Here is a 16,112-nt window from a genome sequence, read left to right on the forward strand (position 1 = left end):
AGGTATTTTCTCAATTGAGGTTCCCTCCTTTCCAGTAACTCTAGCTTGTGTCAAGTTAATATAAAACTAGCTAGCGTAGGGATATATACACACACTTCTATATTGATGTAGAGATAAATGTTAGAGTTGTCCCCAGTGGCTAACTAAAAAAAGTATAGCAAAGTAGAAAACAACAAAACTTGGGTGCCATGGAGGCTCAGCAAGTAGTGTGTTTACCATACAAGCCTGACAAACTGAGCTTGATCCCTGGAACCCACAGAAACATAAAAAGAGAACCAACCTATAGTTGTTCTCTGACCTCCATAGACACATGATCCCTGCTACACACAAATCTGAACACACACAGACACACACACACACACACACACATGAGCACACACATTACAAAAGAAAAGAAAAATCCTAACGTGCAGTTTTGGTGATATTGTCAAAATTGAAGAAAACCCAAAAGAGGATATCTTTGTGACATTTCAGAGTTCTTTTGTGGATTTTATTTTGTTTTGTTTTTGCTGTGAAATAATAGAACTAAAGTTTACAGACTGTGATGAGAGGACAGTATTCTCACATCAGCAAAGGCTGTCCATATTCTTTTGTAGAAAGCAGGCGTCAGCTGAAGTAAGTGTGTTCCCTCCTATTGTTCAGGGGCTGGTGGAGATTACAGAGATCCCAGAGTCCCTTCCCCAAGCCAGCCCTTCATATTCCCACAGGCTTCCATGGCAATAAGGCATTCTTTAAATCCAGCTTCCTATTGGAAGAGTTGGGTAGAGAATTTGGTTTGTTTTAGTTTGTCTTAATTAGTTATGCTAGAGAATCTAATTTGTAATTCTTTATAACGGCACAGTGTGAGAGACTATGTTAGATTTGGCATAAAATGTTTTCTGTAACTTTTATAAAGTTAATTCTGAGCCTTTTTCGGTTGTCAGAACTGTGTTGACCAGTGACTGAAAGCTTCAAGCATTAGAACAGATTTGCAGAAGACAAGGGATTCATAAGGTGAGATAATAACAGTGTAAGATTTGCATTATTATTTCTCTGGATAGTTTTCTAACTATATTGGGCATTAAGAGTTTAACAAGAATAAATATACTATCCCGACCTGAAATTTTACAAAACCATTTAAGAAGTAATAGAATTCCATTTGCAGTAGTGTACAGACAAGAGCTGGACCTCCCCCTCCTACTGAACATGTAAAATGCCCATTAAAACAAGTGGATGAACATGTAAGAAAATAGGAAGTCTTATGGGTAGGACCAAAACAAGTATATTGTGTAAGGTAAATGGGTGCTGAAGCCACTGAGTACTTTGAGGACATCCTCAAGAGTTTCAACAGAAAGGGTATTGTCACATCAGCAAAGGCTTCCTCCATATCCTTTGTAGAGACAAGGGATTGACTGAAATAAGTTTTGTTTTCTGGTATTGGGTTCAGGTGCTGGTGAAGATTACAGAGATCTCACACTTCCCTTCCCCAAGCCAGCCGTTCAGATTTCCACTGGCTTCTTTGACAATAAGGCATTTTTAAAATTTGGCTTCCTGTTGGAGTATTTGGTTAGGGACTGGCACTGAAGTTTTAATACTGTGCTTTAGCTTAACCCTATTTGTTACTGTCTGCTTCTCCCAGGTTTGCCCTGACTTACTTGTTCTTACCCTTTTTCTTTGCTCATGATTTCTTCTTTTCCTCCGCTTCATCCTTTCAGGCCCGTTTCTCATCTACTATAATGCTTAGAACCATGTTTTCCTTCAACACCTTTCTGTTGACATGGATTTTCTGTGCATGAGTCCTAGAGAAGAACTTCTTGTGTCCTATGGTAGAATGGGAAGGCTGGTCAGAGGCCTCTGCAGAGGCTTCAGGTCTAGGTGTAGCTAGGTGCTAATAATCCCTGGTATGAGCTTACACTTACTTGAACTTTAGGGTTTTCATTTATATTTTCATAGTTCTAAAACTACAAACGGAGAAGTTTAATCAAAAGTGGATGTAGTTTTGTGATACTCTTAAGTACTAGGTAGAAACAATTATAGATAGGGACATATGCAACCATAAAATAATTATATTTAATTATAGTTAATTATATTTAATAATTACATTTTTTAAAAAAGAAAATTACAAAAATGTAAGTGTGAAAATCAGGACACTGTGACCAGGACTCAGCAGAAACAACAAAAAACTAAATTAGTTGCTAGAAATATATAGTACATAAATATTTTCATAAAATAAGAGATTGTGAAAGTGACCAGACATATTTAAACAGGAATCAATTGTATCAGAAATGAAAATTATAACAACTTTAAAAATAAGTGGTAGATTAACTTATTATATAGGCATAGTTAAAAGCTGTTCACAGCCTCCTTGAAAATGCAGAATATTGTGATTAGAGTTCCAGAGAGAAAATTCCAGGCTGGTTGGAACCATATAATGAGACTCTATAAAAAAAAAAATAAAAAATCCTTGACATTTACCAGAACTAAAAAAAAGACACAAATTCTCAGATTAAAGAGCCCGGGGATTTCTGTGTTCATAGTTACACTGTGAAGCTATAGAATGCCAAACACAGAGTCTAGCAGGCCACAGCCACACAGAAATCTGTTCTAGGAGGAAGAAGGGAAATGGTTGTGAAAGGCGATGTGGAGTAAAAGAAACTGTGAGCAAAGAAAAAGGATAAGTGAGTCAAGTCAAACCAGGGAAGCCGTGACAGAGCCTGCTGTGGACTGTTTTAACCTTCAGTGCTGTGTACATTAGAAGACGTGGGTTGGAATTTTAGTATTCCAGGTCAGTCCACTGTATTAACAAAAAATATAAAGACTTATTTCAGGTATGGTAGCTAAAAGCACAAATTTTTTTTTCTTTTGTAAGCCAGAAGTGAGGAGAAAAACAACACTTGAAAAGAATATGACAGTATTTATTCAATCACTCATCATTCATTCATTCATTCTTTTATGCTAAGGAGTGAACTCCAGACTTGACACACTCTACCTCCGAAGGCCTCAAGGGCTTGTCTTGGGGTTTGTTTTCCTGTTGTGAGACAAGCTCTTGCTGTGCAGCCCTGGCTGGCCTGGTACTCTATAGCTCAGACTGACTTCAAATGTGAGATCATTTCCTGTCCCTGTCTCTTGAGTGCTGGGAGCATAGGCATGTGCCACTGCATTGGCTCAAGTGCTTCAGGTGCTGCGTTACTTACTGATTTTGAAGTTCATCCACATTGTAATAAATATATCCATTTTTTCTTCCTTTTCATTGCTGACTAAGATACTTTTTATAGATAAACCACAATTTGTTCATGCTTGTATTTGTTCTTAGAAAAAAATGTCTTTCAGATTTTTAGCTAATTAAGCCAGTAGAATATCTATTAACTTTGTGGATAACTGGTAGCTTCTTGGCTTTTCAGTAAAGAGTAATAAAAAAAACCCTGAAGATTATTTAGGGAACATAAAAGAGTTTTGGTACAAATAATGTTAAGAAAGCCAAATGAAGAAGAAACAAATTAGGAGAAACGGCCATAGGTTAATGATGTGCTGTCAAAGTGATAGTATTTCTAAGTGGCTATACAGAAGGTGCTGTAATTTATAAACTCACTGACTGATGGTGTTTTCCTTAAAATGTTTGTTATATATTATTACCAGCCATTTAATTTCATTAAGTGCCTCTTTTGAAGTCACCTGTTGACATTAAGGGTTTTTTAAATTGCTTTAATTGTTATAAGTAATGACTGTGTTGTAACTGATATTTTCACATTAAGCAATGTTGTTAGGCTGAGGATATAGCTTAGTGATGGAGTGATACATTGCCAGTATGTCTGCTGTCCTAGAGTCAACCATTCGGACCACATAACGAGTAAGTGGTGAGCTGTGGAGGGAAGAAGTGCATGTTAGGGCTGTGAGCTCAGCGTAGAGCAAGTGTTTACCATGTATGAGGTGCAGGCTTCAGTCTCCAGGCACCAAGCAAACAAAAAAGAATTCATGTCATTATAATGTATGATACATTCTCCTCATTCATGAATGATGTTGATTCAGATCTGATCTGTTAATTTTCATTGGTTCAAACATATATTGGAAGCTGTAGTTCATAGGGTTGTAGAGACAAAGGTTGGTTGCATGTACAGATGTTTTAATCATGCAAATTATCCGATAGGTGGATTCAGACCTTTTCTTTAGTTTTAGTATTATTTTTATTAGTGTGTAAATGGGAGGGAGGGATATCTGTAAATATGTGTATGTACAAGTGTGTGTGTGCATGTGTAACAGTGCATGTACATGTGTGTGTGTGTATGTGTGAGCATGTATGTTTGTGTGTATTACAAACGTCTAAGTTACGTTTTTGAAATTGAGAACTGCCATTGCTAAGTTTACTTATAACTATCTTCTCCTCCTATCTTCTCTCTTCCCTTCCCCTCGCCCTTTCCCTGCCTTTGTCTTTTCTTGGTGAAGGTGGATCCTAGAACCTCCCTTGTGTTGGTGTGTGGTGGGGGGAAGGGGTATACATGTGTTGAGATCAGAGGAGAACTTCTGTCATTTGTTCTCTTTCTGCCACATGGATCTGGAGATGGAACTCAGACCTTCAGGTTTGGTGGCAGCACCTTTACCTTCAGAGCCATCTTGCTGGTGCTTGAAAGTGCCTTTCTGTTGAGTTGGCATTGAGGTAAATTCATTAATTAATCACTGTTAATGAATTATGTATTTAAATTATAGCATTCTGTTTGTTTAGGCATTCTGAAAGTCACAGAGTTTAAGTTAGGAGAGACTTAGAGGCAGGTGCTACAGTTTGTTGGATAAAGAATTGACAGAAAAATCCTGAAGTGTAGGCGGAGAGTGAAAACTGAGCTATGAACTGCTGTCACAGGAAAGGGGAGAGGGGAGAGGTGGTATGGAATGGGAATGACTCAGGGGTGCCCTACATTGAACATAGGAGGGAAGAGACTGGAAAGCTAGATGGAAAAGACTTTCAAGCCAAATTCATCCACGAATCTTCTTTAAAAATTTAAATATGAACACAAATTTATTTACAGGATAAGTGTGAAATTATGATAAAAAGAAACGACCTAAATCATTTTATAAAATCAGCCTTATGAAATCAAGTTATGTTTCTCCAGTGGATCTTAGGTACCATTCAGTTAGGGCCTTAATGTTGACGAACAGATAGCAAATTTTACAGGTGTAATCCCTAGATAGTAGAATTGTATCTTTCAGCATTTATGAGGGTTAATAATTTAGCTGAAAGCAGCTAGCATGATACTGGAGTATAGAGGTCTCAGAGCAATTGTTACTTTTGGATATGTACTGAAAGTTCATGAACTGGACTTATCAAGAGGTCAAGAGATACTCTAATGGCCTTGGAGAACGGTGGAAAGCCCAGGAAAACCAATTTTGAGCTAAAATGCTAAAGGAATAAGCAACAATGGCACCCTAGAGAAATAGAGTCCCTTTGTAGTTTAGAAAGTTACAGGTGAAAAAGAAATGGAGGAATGCAGAGGCAGTAGATTGGAAGAAGCAAGAGGACTGATCAAATGTATGATTCCTGATGCTGTGTAAGATATGTGTGTCTAAATAGTGACCCAGTCAATATAGTCTCAGTTTGTGAAGGCCATATGACTTGAGAAACATCCCTAGGCTGAAACTTTAGCCAGAATAATTCTGCTAATACTTTTTAGAAACCATGTGAGATAATAAATCTTAAACTCTATGTTTCTAATTTATAGATGATGACAATCGTTATTAACTTAGAATGATACCAATATTGGTAACTAAGTTGAGTGATACAATAGATTAGTATGCACCCCTAAATTCCTATGTTGAACCCTAAAGCTAATGAGATGGGGTTAGAAATGGTAAGTCTTAGAGCTTGAGCCCCTGTGACTAGTCTACTTAACTCTCTACTGTGAGAACATAGAAGGAGGATCAGATTGACTTCTGTGAGCTAAGGAAGTAGATAGACCCTAACCACTCAGTAAATCTGCTGTGTCCTTGATCGTGCACTTTCCAACCTTCAGAAACATGATAGAAATATCTGTGTATTCCATGTAGCAGCTTAAACAGAATAAGAAATATGCTGTTAGAACAAAGATTTTATTTTATTTCATTTCATGCGAATGAGTGTCTGCTTACCACTTGCATACAATGCTTACAATGGCCAGAAGAGGGCATAAGATCCCTAAAATTGGAATTGCAGGGGATTTGTAAGCTGCCTTGTGGGTGCTAGAAATTGAAATGTGTCCTCTGGAAGAGCAATCAGTGTTCCTAACTACTGAGCCATCCCTCCAACCTCAGAACAAATACTTTTAAAGTATATGTAGCTTTGAGGTCAGTAGTAAATGACTGGTGAGTGGGTTTTGCAGATCCACTTGAGTGAAAGCATGACTTTCCAGCCTTAAGTAAGCTGTAGACTCATGTCCTTTGAGGTTGCCAATTAGGACTCAAATAAACTTGGAGGAATCTAATTAAAAATTGAGGAAAGAGAATCATTATAGCACTTTTCACCATAGTACTGTGCAAACTAAATAATAAACAAAATAATCACAAGAGGTAGGGGGGTGGGAGGGACCTGGATGGGAGAGGGGAAGAGGAGGGAAAAAAGTAGGGGCAGGATCAAGTATGAGAAGAGATAAGAGAGAAGTCCAGAAGGCCAGGAGAATGAATAGAAATATGTAGCAGTGGGGGATGGGGAACGGGGGAACCACTAGAAAGTCCCAGATGTCAGGGCTGCAAGAGGCTCCCAGGACCCAGTGGGGATAACATTAGCCAAAATGCCCAACAAAGAAGAGATAGAGCCTAAAGAGACCACCTCCAGTACATAGACATGGCCCCCAGTGAAGAGATAGGGCCACCCACCCATCTCAAAATTTTTAACCCAGAATTGTTCCTGTTTAAAGGAAATGCAAGGACAAAAAAAAAAAAAAAAAAAAATGGAGCAGGGACTGAAAGAAAGGCCATCCAGAGACTGCCCCACCTTGGGATTCATCCCATCTGCAGACATCAGACCCTGACACAATTTCTGATACCAAGAAGTGCTTGCAGACAGGAGCCTGGTTAACTATCCTCTGAGAGACTCTGCCAGCACCTGACTAATTCAGATGCAGATACAGCCAACCACTGAACTGAGCCTGGGGACCCTAATGGAGTTGTTATGGGAAGGACTAAAGGAGCTGAAGGAAATTGCAACCCCGGAAGGAGAACAATATTAACTAACCAGACCCCTCAGAGCTCCCAGGGTCTAAGCCACCAACCAAAGAATATACATGGGTTGGTCCATGATTCCCACTACATATGTAGCAGAGAATTGCCTCTTCTGGCATCAATGGGAGGGGAGACGATTAGTTCTGTGGAAGCTTGTGGCCCCAGCGAAGGGGTATGCCAGAGATGTGAGACTGGAGTGGGTGTGTGCATAGGGAAGCACCCTCTTAGAGGCAAAGAGGAGGGGGAATGGGACAGGGAGTTTTCAGAGGGGAGACCAGGAAGGGGATGACATTTCAAATGTAAATAAAATACTAATTTTTTTAAATGGGGATTTTCCTTGATTTGTTTTTCAGCTTCTTTCTCTAGAATAGCCAACTTAGATGAAGAGAAACCAGAGCAGATGAGTTCTGTTACTCTGTTACTATGTTTGGCCTTGGATTAATAATTAATGATAAGGCATGTCTGGAATATTCCCAAAGCATTCATCCTTTAGAAGTTCCTCCATATTCTGATTTTATGAAAGCCAAGTTGAGTATCTTTAGCAACTTTCAAGGCCACACAGTTAATTCTACCCTGAAGTGGAAATGAGAAGAAAGGAAATCTAGAGGTGCCTCCATACATGAGGAGCCCAGCAGGCCTCCAGACAGGGCAGACAGCAGCCTCTTTGCTCTGTGGCTCTCTTCTTGTATAAGGCTATTGAGGACTAATCCTGTGCTGTTCTGTATCAGCTTAGGGGAAATCCATAACTGTTTGTACCTAATTTCTGGTGTTTAAGGATGGGGAAAATGTTGGACTAGAACATGAACAGAAAGTGAGAGTGTAAAAGGCAGAGCGAAGCTGCTCGAGAGAGGCCCAGGAATTAGAGCCTCCATATCAGGCAGCTCCTAGTCACCTTTAACTCCAGCTTCGGGAGACTTAGCACTCCCTTCTATTCTCCATAACAGTTGCTCTCCTGTGTACATAACTACACACAGGCCTACACACATACCTAATTAAAAATTAAAATTAAATTAAAATTAAATTTTAGAAAGATGGTGAGGAGAAGAAAGACATGAATATTACTTTAAAGCAAAGGTTTGTTTTTCCCCATTTTAGAAAATTCTATGGGTCTCTAGCACATCTTTTGTATATCTCATAGTGTAACATATGCATATATGTTTACTTTATGAAGGTAAAGTAGTACAGTAATTTCAGCTATTACTTGTTTTGAGTATAAACTTGTTGCAGTGTTATTGGTTTATTGGGGAATGACTAGAGCATAAATTAGGTATCTTGTGTGCTTTGGGGAAGTTTCATAAGTCAGAAGCACTACATACATATACATATAGAAACCACTCCACTGAACCATACTCAAGAGACATACACACACACACACACACTCACATGCTCTACTGTGTCTACATATCTACTGGTTCAATCGGAAAGATCTCAGACAGGAACACCCATGGTGCCTGTCAAAAGAAAAACATTTCCGCCCTTGTGTGTGGACCACATATGCTGATATTTCTTCATCCTTGCTTTTTCATGTGTGTCTTAGTCAGTGTTCTATTGTTGTGACGAGACATCATGATGATGGCAACTCTAATGAAAGGAACTATTTTTAATTGGGGCTTGTTGACAGTTTCAGAGGTTTAGTCTATTATCCTTATGATGTGGAACGTGTTGGCATGTAGGCAGACACAGCTGAGAGTTGCAGATCCAAAGGCAGCAGGAAGAGGAGAGTAGCTGGATCCACAGACAGCAAGAGGAAACTCTGGGCTTGGCATGGGCTTCTGCAACCACAAAGCCCACTCTCAGAGACACACTTACTAGCACAAGGCCACACCTAATTCCTGTCAACTGGTACCACTCCCTAATGACCAAGCATTCAAATTTCTATTCCTATTCAAACCATCCCAATGTCTCTTTCTTCTTTCCCTTATTTGGTTCATCTAATGTATGGGGAGAGTGGTAATTTTTTTGTTTTGTTTTGGGTTTTGTTGTTGTTGTTTGGTTTTTGTTTTGTTTTCCAGATGTGACCTCAAATAACGTCACTGTGACACATTCTTTTTTTTTAATTGGATATTTTATTTACATTTCAGATGTTATCCCCTTACCCTATTCCCCCCCCCAGCCCAGGAACCCCCATACCATCCCTCCTCCTCCTCCTCCTTATATGAGGATGTGACCCCACCAAACCCTCCCCCCCCCCAAATTTGGTTTTGTCATGGAATATCTTGGTTTCACCATCTATAGTGATTGAGAGTTTTGCCGGGTATAGTAGTCTGGGCTAGCAATTGTGTTCTCTTAGGGTCTGTATGATGTCAGTCCAGGCTTTTCTGGCTTTTACAGTCTCTGGTGAGAAGTCTGGTGTAATTCTTATAGGTCTGCCTTTATATGTTACTTGACCTTTTTTTCTTACTGTTTTTAGTATTTTTCTTTGTTTTGTGCATTTGATGTTTTGATTATTATGTGACAGGAGGAATTTCTTTTCTGGTCTAGTCTATTTGGAGTTCTTCAAGCTTCTTGTATGTTCATGGGCATCTCTTTCTTTAGGTTAAGAAAGTTTTCCTCTATAATTTTGTTTAAGATATTTACTGGCCCTTTAAGTTTGGAATCTTCACTCTCATCTATACCTGTTATCCTTAGGTTTGGTCTTCTCATTGTGTCCTGGATTTCCTGAATGTTTTGGGTTAGGAGCTTTTTGCATTTTATGTTTTCTTTTGACAGTTCTGTCAATATTTTCCATGGTATCTTCTGCACATGAGATCTTTCTTCTATATCTTATATTCTGTAGGTGATGCTTGCATCTATGTCTTCTGATTTCTTTCCTAGGTTTTCTATCTCCAGGGTAGTCTCCCTTTGAGATTTCTTTATTGTTTCTACTTCCATTTTTAGATCCTGGATGGTTTTGTTTAATTCCTTCACGTATTTGTTTGTGTTTTCTTGCAATTCTTTAAGGGATTTTTGTGTTTTCTCTTTAAGGGCTTCTACCTGTTTACCTGTGTTTTTCTGTATTTCTTTAAGGGGGTTGTTTATGTCCTTCTTAAAGTCCTCTATCATCCTCATGAGAAGTGATTTTAATTCTGAATCCTGCTTTTCTGGTGTGATGGGGTGTCCAGGACTTGCTATGGTGGGAGAACTGGGTTCTGATGATGAGAGGTAACTTTGGTTTCTGTTGCTTATATTCTTGCACGTGCCTTTCACCATATGGTTAACTCTAGTGCTACTTGCACTCACTGTCTCTGACTGGAGACTGTCTTTCCAGTTATCTTGCTTGTGTCAGAACTCCTCAGAGTCCGGATGTCTCTGTGATCCTGAGCTCCTGGGTGGGAGAGCTCCTGGGACTCAGGCTTCCTCTGGGATCCTGAAATCCTGCTGCTCTGAGTGCAGTGGTGTTCCTCCACTCCTCTGAGTGCTGAGGAACCACTGCTCTGCTGCTCTAGGAAGGTTCAGAATATGGTGTCTTCACGGGAACAGACCTGCTAGGTATCTACCCCAGGGAAAAGGCAAGAGTGGTAGTTTTATAATTTAGGTATAGCAAGCCAACAGGTGAAGGTGAGCACACTGCTAATCTTATCTGGGAAACTTGCCTAGTATTAGGCAAGGCAGTTCTTGAAAGTATAGATGTGGGAAAGGATAGGAATTGATGCTGGGCAGCAAGATTGGACTGCAATTTTAATATGTGAGTGTGCCCAGCTGTACACTCACTGCACTTAAATCATGGAACATATAATCTTGTCGAGTGTTCCACTTACTGCCCAACAGGAAGCTGATAGAAGACTTTAAGTTGCTCTTTTCTTAGTTCCTAAGGCCAACTAATAGAAGCCTATCATTGTATCTTTTTCTTATCTCCGGAGAATTCTCAGTCTTGTTCCAGTCATACATATCTAGTAGCCAGGTTGTTGATCCATGGTTAGCTACATGATTCTAGTATGACCTGGGGTCTTGTTTCAAAAACTGATACAGTTAATTGGGATGCTTTTGAGCTATTGATGAACAAAGGTTTCTCAGAACCATCTTTGTCACCATGTGGACAGAGCTCAGCTTTGAATGAAGTACAGGAGATATGAATACAGAAAAAGAACTCAGTGACACTGTTTAAATTTGAGCTGAGTCAGCTTTTCCTTAATTATTTTATTTATTTACATTCCAGATGTTACCCCTCCTTTCTGGTCTTCCCTCCAAGAGTTTTTTCTTCACCCATCTCCCCTTTGCCTCTGAGAGGGTGCTCCACCACAAACCCCATCTCACCCATTCATCCTTCCCCCTTCCCCTGGGCATCAAGTCTCTACAGGATTAGACACATCCTTAGTGATCTCTTCCACTGAGGTCAGACAAGGCAGTCCTCTGCTATGTATGTGCTGGAGGCCATGGGCCAGCCCATGTATGTTCTTTGGTTGGTGGCTTAGTCTCTGGGAGCTCTGAGGGGTCTGGGTTAGTTGATACTGTTGGTCTTCCTATGGGGTTACCATCCCCTTCAGCTCCTTTAATACTTCCCCTAACTCTTCCATAGAGGTCTCCAACCTCAGACCCATAGTTAGCTGTAAGTATCTGCTTCTGTCTCAGTCAGCTACTGGTAGAGCCTCTCAGGGAACAGCCGTACTAGGCTCCTGTCTTCTGCCATCCCCAAGGTTTAATTTATCTTGATTTTTAGCAGTTTCCATTCTCTAGCTCAAGAAGATGAGTCTTTACAATGCAACAAGGGCCTTTTATCTTTCATAGTATTCTCTAAGATAATATTTGGGTAATATGAAAGGCAACAGTTGGGATGGCCCCAGCTCCAGTTGTTGAGGACCCACATGAAGGTCAAGCTGCACATCTGCTGTATATGAGCAGGGAGGCTATGTCCAGCCTGTGTATGTTCTTTGGTTGGTGATTCAGTCTCTGAGAACCCCAAGGGTCCAGGTTAGTTGACGCTGTTGTTTTTTTTCTTTGGAGATCCCATCCCTTTTGGGACCCATAGTTTTTTCTCCTATTCTTTCCTAAGAGCCTCCGAGCTCCATCCACTGTTTGCCTGTGGATGTCTGTATCTGAGTCAGCTGCTGGGTGGAGCCTTTTAGAAGACAACATGCTCCTGTCTGCAAGCGTAACAGAGTATCATGAATAGTGTCAGGGATGGGTGCTTGTCCATGGGATAGGTCTCAAGTTAGGTGAGTTATTGGTTGGCCATTGCCTCATCCAGGGTTTCTCACTTTTGTTACTGTTAACATTTTTCTCTAGATTATCCTTTGTTGAGATGTATGTTCTCTTCTTATAGAATGATTACCACTACTTCTGGTCTTTTCCCTGTAGATACTATGACAATCAAACATATTTTGAAATATTATTATAAAATACACCCTTTGTGGACTTATGAAATTATCTTGGCAAAACCATTTAATTTTTATTATCAGTTTTGTGTTTATAGGACACACATGGGATAGAGGAATAGGTTAAATGACATTACCATCAAAATATTCTCAAGTTTTATATACTTGGCTATACTTTATTCCTTGACAAAGAATCAGTTTCAAAGGGGCAAGGGTGATTCCAAACTATTATGTTCAGTTTAAAATAATTACCCTATGCATCCAATGACTGGAAAAATATTTCTTTATAGTCTCTCTTAGTTGTCTTATAATTTTCTATTTCAGTATTGTTTCCTTTGATACATTGCTATATATTTGTAAATTTTATCAAATTTTTTAAGAATCCATTTTTCTTTTTTTATTTTTCATTTGATTGATATGTTTCTTATTCTTGCGTTGCTTTATTTTCTTTGGTGGTGGTGGTGGTGGTGGTGTGTATGTGTGTGTGTGTATGTGTGTAAATGCAAGTGTATATATGTGTTTGTGTGATGCACCATGTGTGGTACATGTGAACATATGAATTTATTCTAGCTTCTCCATTTGGAAGCTGGGGTCATTAAAAGCCCATCTTTTTTTCTACAAGTGTGTAACATGAAGCATGCCTCTTATACCAACAGGCCACAGATTGTAGTAGTCAGTCATTTTCTTTGTTTTCCTTTAGTTCTAAGTTCGTTTTAAATTTCCTCTGTTTCTGTGAAGCCCTATGGATTTTTTTAGTAATGTGGTGTTTATTTCTCAAATATTTGGGGGTTTCGTAGACACTATTTGTTACTGCCTGAAAGTTAATATGATCTAGTATTATTTAAATTGTGGTGTATCTCAAAGCTTTTTTGTATATATTTGAGTATGACCAGTCTTGTCAGTTCACATACATTTAAAAAAAATGTGTAGATTTGTATTTTTATTCTTTTAGTTCTTCCAATTATTTCTTAATGTGTGTTAAAGCTCTGCAATTGGGTACAAGTATATTTAGAATGTGAGGCCTTAATGAATTGACCCTTTTGTAATTGTCTTTATCCTTGGTAATAGTCTTTGTCTGAAATTGAAATGAGCTTCTTGGAGGCAACATATCACTTGTAATTGGGTCTTTCTTTTTTCTTCCTCTTCTTCCTCCTCCTCTTCTTCCTCCTTCTCCTTTTCTTCATTTTTGTTTTTGAAATGGCTTTCAGTATGCAGTCTGAGCTGGCCTGAACTTGCTATATAGACCAGGCTAGCCTTGAACTGATAGAGATCTACTTGCCTAATTCCCAAGTGCTGGGGTTAAAGGCATGTACTACCATGCCCAGACCATAAGTTCTGATTCTTAATCTAGTGTTTGGCACGTTTGAATGTAATGTGATTATTGATTAAAGGTTGGGTTTTAATTCACCAGCTCACTATTTTCTTTTTATTTATCCCTTTTCTTATGTGTTTCCCTCCTCTCTGACCCCTTTTTATGCCTTCTTTTGCATTGATATTAACAGTTTTCATTACTTTCTACCTTAATCATTGGAATATTAGCTGTATTTGTTTGGGCTTCTTGTTTGTTTAGTGACTTTCATTTCAGAATGTCCACATTTAATTCCAGTCAACCTCCAGTCTTGTTCTTTCATTTGCTGCTCCAGGCCTTAGTGTAGCGCTTTATTATTTATTCTAGAGTGTTACTTTTGCTTCAAAAACAGATTATCTTTTAAATACTTTGTTTTGTTTTGCATCTTAACTTGGTGTATAGGTCAGGGGGCAGAGACGTGTGCCAGGTCAGAAGACAACTTGCAGAACCTGATTCTCTCCTCTTACCATATGGATTATTAGGTTGACAGCAAGCACATCTATCTACAAGTACCATCTTGCTGGACCTGAAAGAGATTTTTGAAATAAGGAAAAACATGTTCTATTCTTATAGTGTGTATTGCTTTATACAAATTTCCTGTAACTGTGATAGTTTTTTTTTCTGCCTTCAGAAAGGACGTTTGTTTGTTTGTTTGTTTGATGCATAGGATCTCAATGTAGCCCTGGGTATCCTGGAATTCACTTGTGCCCCAGGCTGACCTTGAACTCAGAGATCTGCCTGCCTTTGCCTTCTGGTTCCTGGCATTCAAGTGTCTGCCATTTCTTATGGTTTTGAGTTTGGTGATAAATTATCACATCTTTATTTCTGACAGAAATTGACAGTTGTTTCCTTTCAGTACTTTAACCTCACTGTTCCATTCATTGCCCTTTTATTTGCTGGGTTTTGGTATTTGCTCTTGTTTCTTTGTTTATTTGCACATAATAGGACTTTTTTCTTAAAATACTTTAAAGACATTCTTAAGTAATTTGAATATATGTTGGTATTATTTTCTTGTTTCTTTTTTTTTTGGATAGATCTCAGGATATTATTTGGAATAAGACAGTACATTTCAAAAGGTAGAATGCTAAATAAAAATTTGTTTTTAAAAGTACAATTCTGCTTATGAAACATTTTTAAAATGATAAAAACATTCTGGTGCTGGTAAAAAGACCATGAGCTATCAGGGTAGGGATGGAGGGAGGACATGTCTTGGGTTAGTGGAAGCTATGTGATGTAATTTCATGTATCTGCACAAACAAAAAAAATGTGAATCAGTAAGTATACATAACACCTCATGGACTGAGGTATAAAGTTCAATGCTCAAGCACTTCGTGTGAGATCCCTGGGTTCAACCCCAGCACTGCCTCGTCCCACCAAATAACAACCCGAGGCAACGAAAAGTTCTGTCATTTATTCAGTATTGTGTCTAATGTAATTTTAGTTTGGAAACAAACTATGGTTATATTTTTAAAAGTTGCTTTTGGGAGACACAGGGTAAAGTGCATATCTGAGCCAGATAAGGAAGGCAGAATTTATACTTGGATTTGTGTGTTTATAGTTTAATTAAAGTGTGAGAGCATCACCAACAAGCTAAGGTTGGTCAGAGGGCAAAGCCTCTTGTCAGCAAGGCTGATGGATTGATTTTGACTTATGGAACCCACACGGTGGGAAGAGAGAACACGTTCAGCTTGTCCTCTGAACTCACACACATATACCTACTACACACATAGTATGTACATACATACATGCATGCATACATACATACATGAATAAAGTCCTTTTAAACATTCAGCTATTATCTTTCTTCAAGCATTGCTTTGTGTTCCCCATCCTTTTCTGCTTTTCAGATTCAAATGACATTTATTCTTTAAGATGATTGGGATTTTCCCATAGTTCAAGAATTCGCTATTGATTGGTTTGTTGGAAATTATTTTTCTCAAGGTGTTTTATTTTGGTAACACATTTTGCAATAGCTTCGGGTTCCTTTTGTTTCATTGCCTGGAAATTTGGTTTGGATCACTTTTATGTCTTTCTATTTCTTTCACTAACATAATCTCTGGCATGTATAGTATAGGGGTGTGTGTGTACATGTACATATTTGTGCACAGTATATGTTGGGTGGTTTGTTGGTTTGTCTTCTTTTTTTTTTTTTTTTTTTTTTTGGTGATTTGGTTGTTTTTTTTATTTTTTAGCACTAGCATTCAAATCCAGGGCTTGGCACATGTTAGACAAGGGCTTGACTACTGAGCACCATTCGCAGCCCCGACACCCTAGCTGAGGGGGCTTGGGGACCGTTTATGTGTACTGGTTAC

At 38.8% G+C, this 16,112-nt stretch overlaps 1 protein-coding gene across 3 annotated transcripts in view; it reads left to right on the forward strand.

The window, feature by feature from the left end:
* Positions 1–16,112, forward strand: part of Cab39l (calcium binding protein 39 like) — a 107,876-nt gene that overhangs the window by 13,382 nt on the left and 78,382 nt on the right. For 2 of the 3 annotated variants that reach the window (XM_028785884.1, XM_028785885.1), the window contains exon 4: positions 924–993. The exons of the other annotated variant lie outside the window; for it this stretch is intronic. The gene's annotated coding sequence lies outside the window, so the exon portion shown is untranslated. The remainder of the gene's footprint in view (positions 1–923; positions 994–16,112) is intronic. 3 annotated transcript variants of the gene reach the window in all.

This window comes from Grammomys surdaster, unplaced genomic scaffold (assembly GCF_004785775.1).
Source record: "Grammomys surdaster isolate TR1022 unplaced genomic scaffold, NIH_TR_1.0 125357, whole genome shotgun sequence".
Classification (NCBI taxonomy): domain Eukaryota; kingdom Metazoa; phylum Chordata; class Mammalia; order Rodentia; family Muridae; genus Grammomys; species Grammomys surdaster.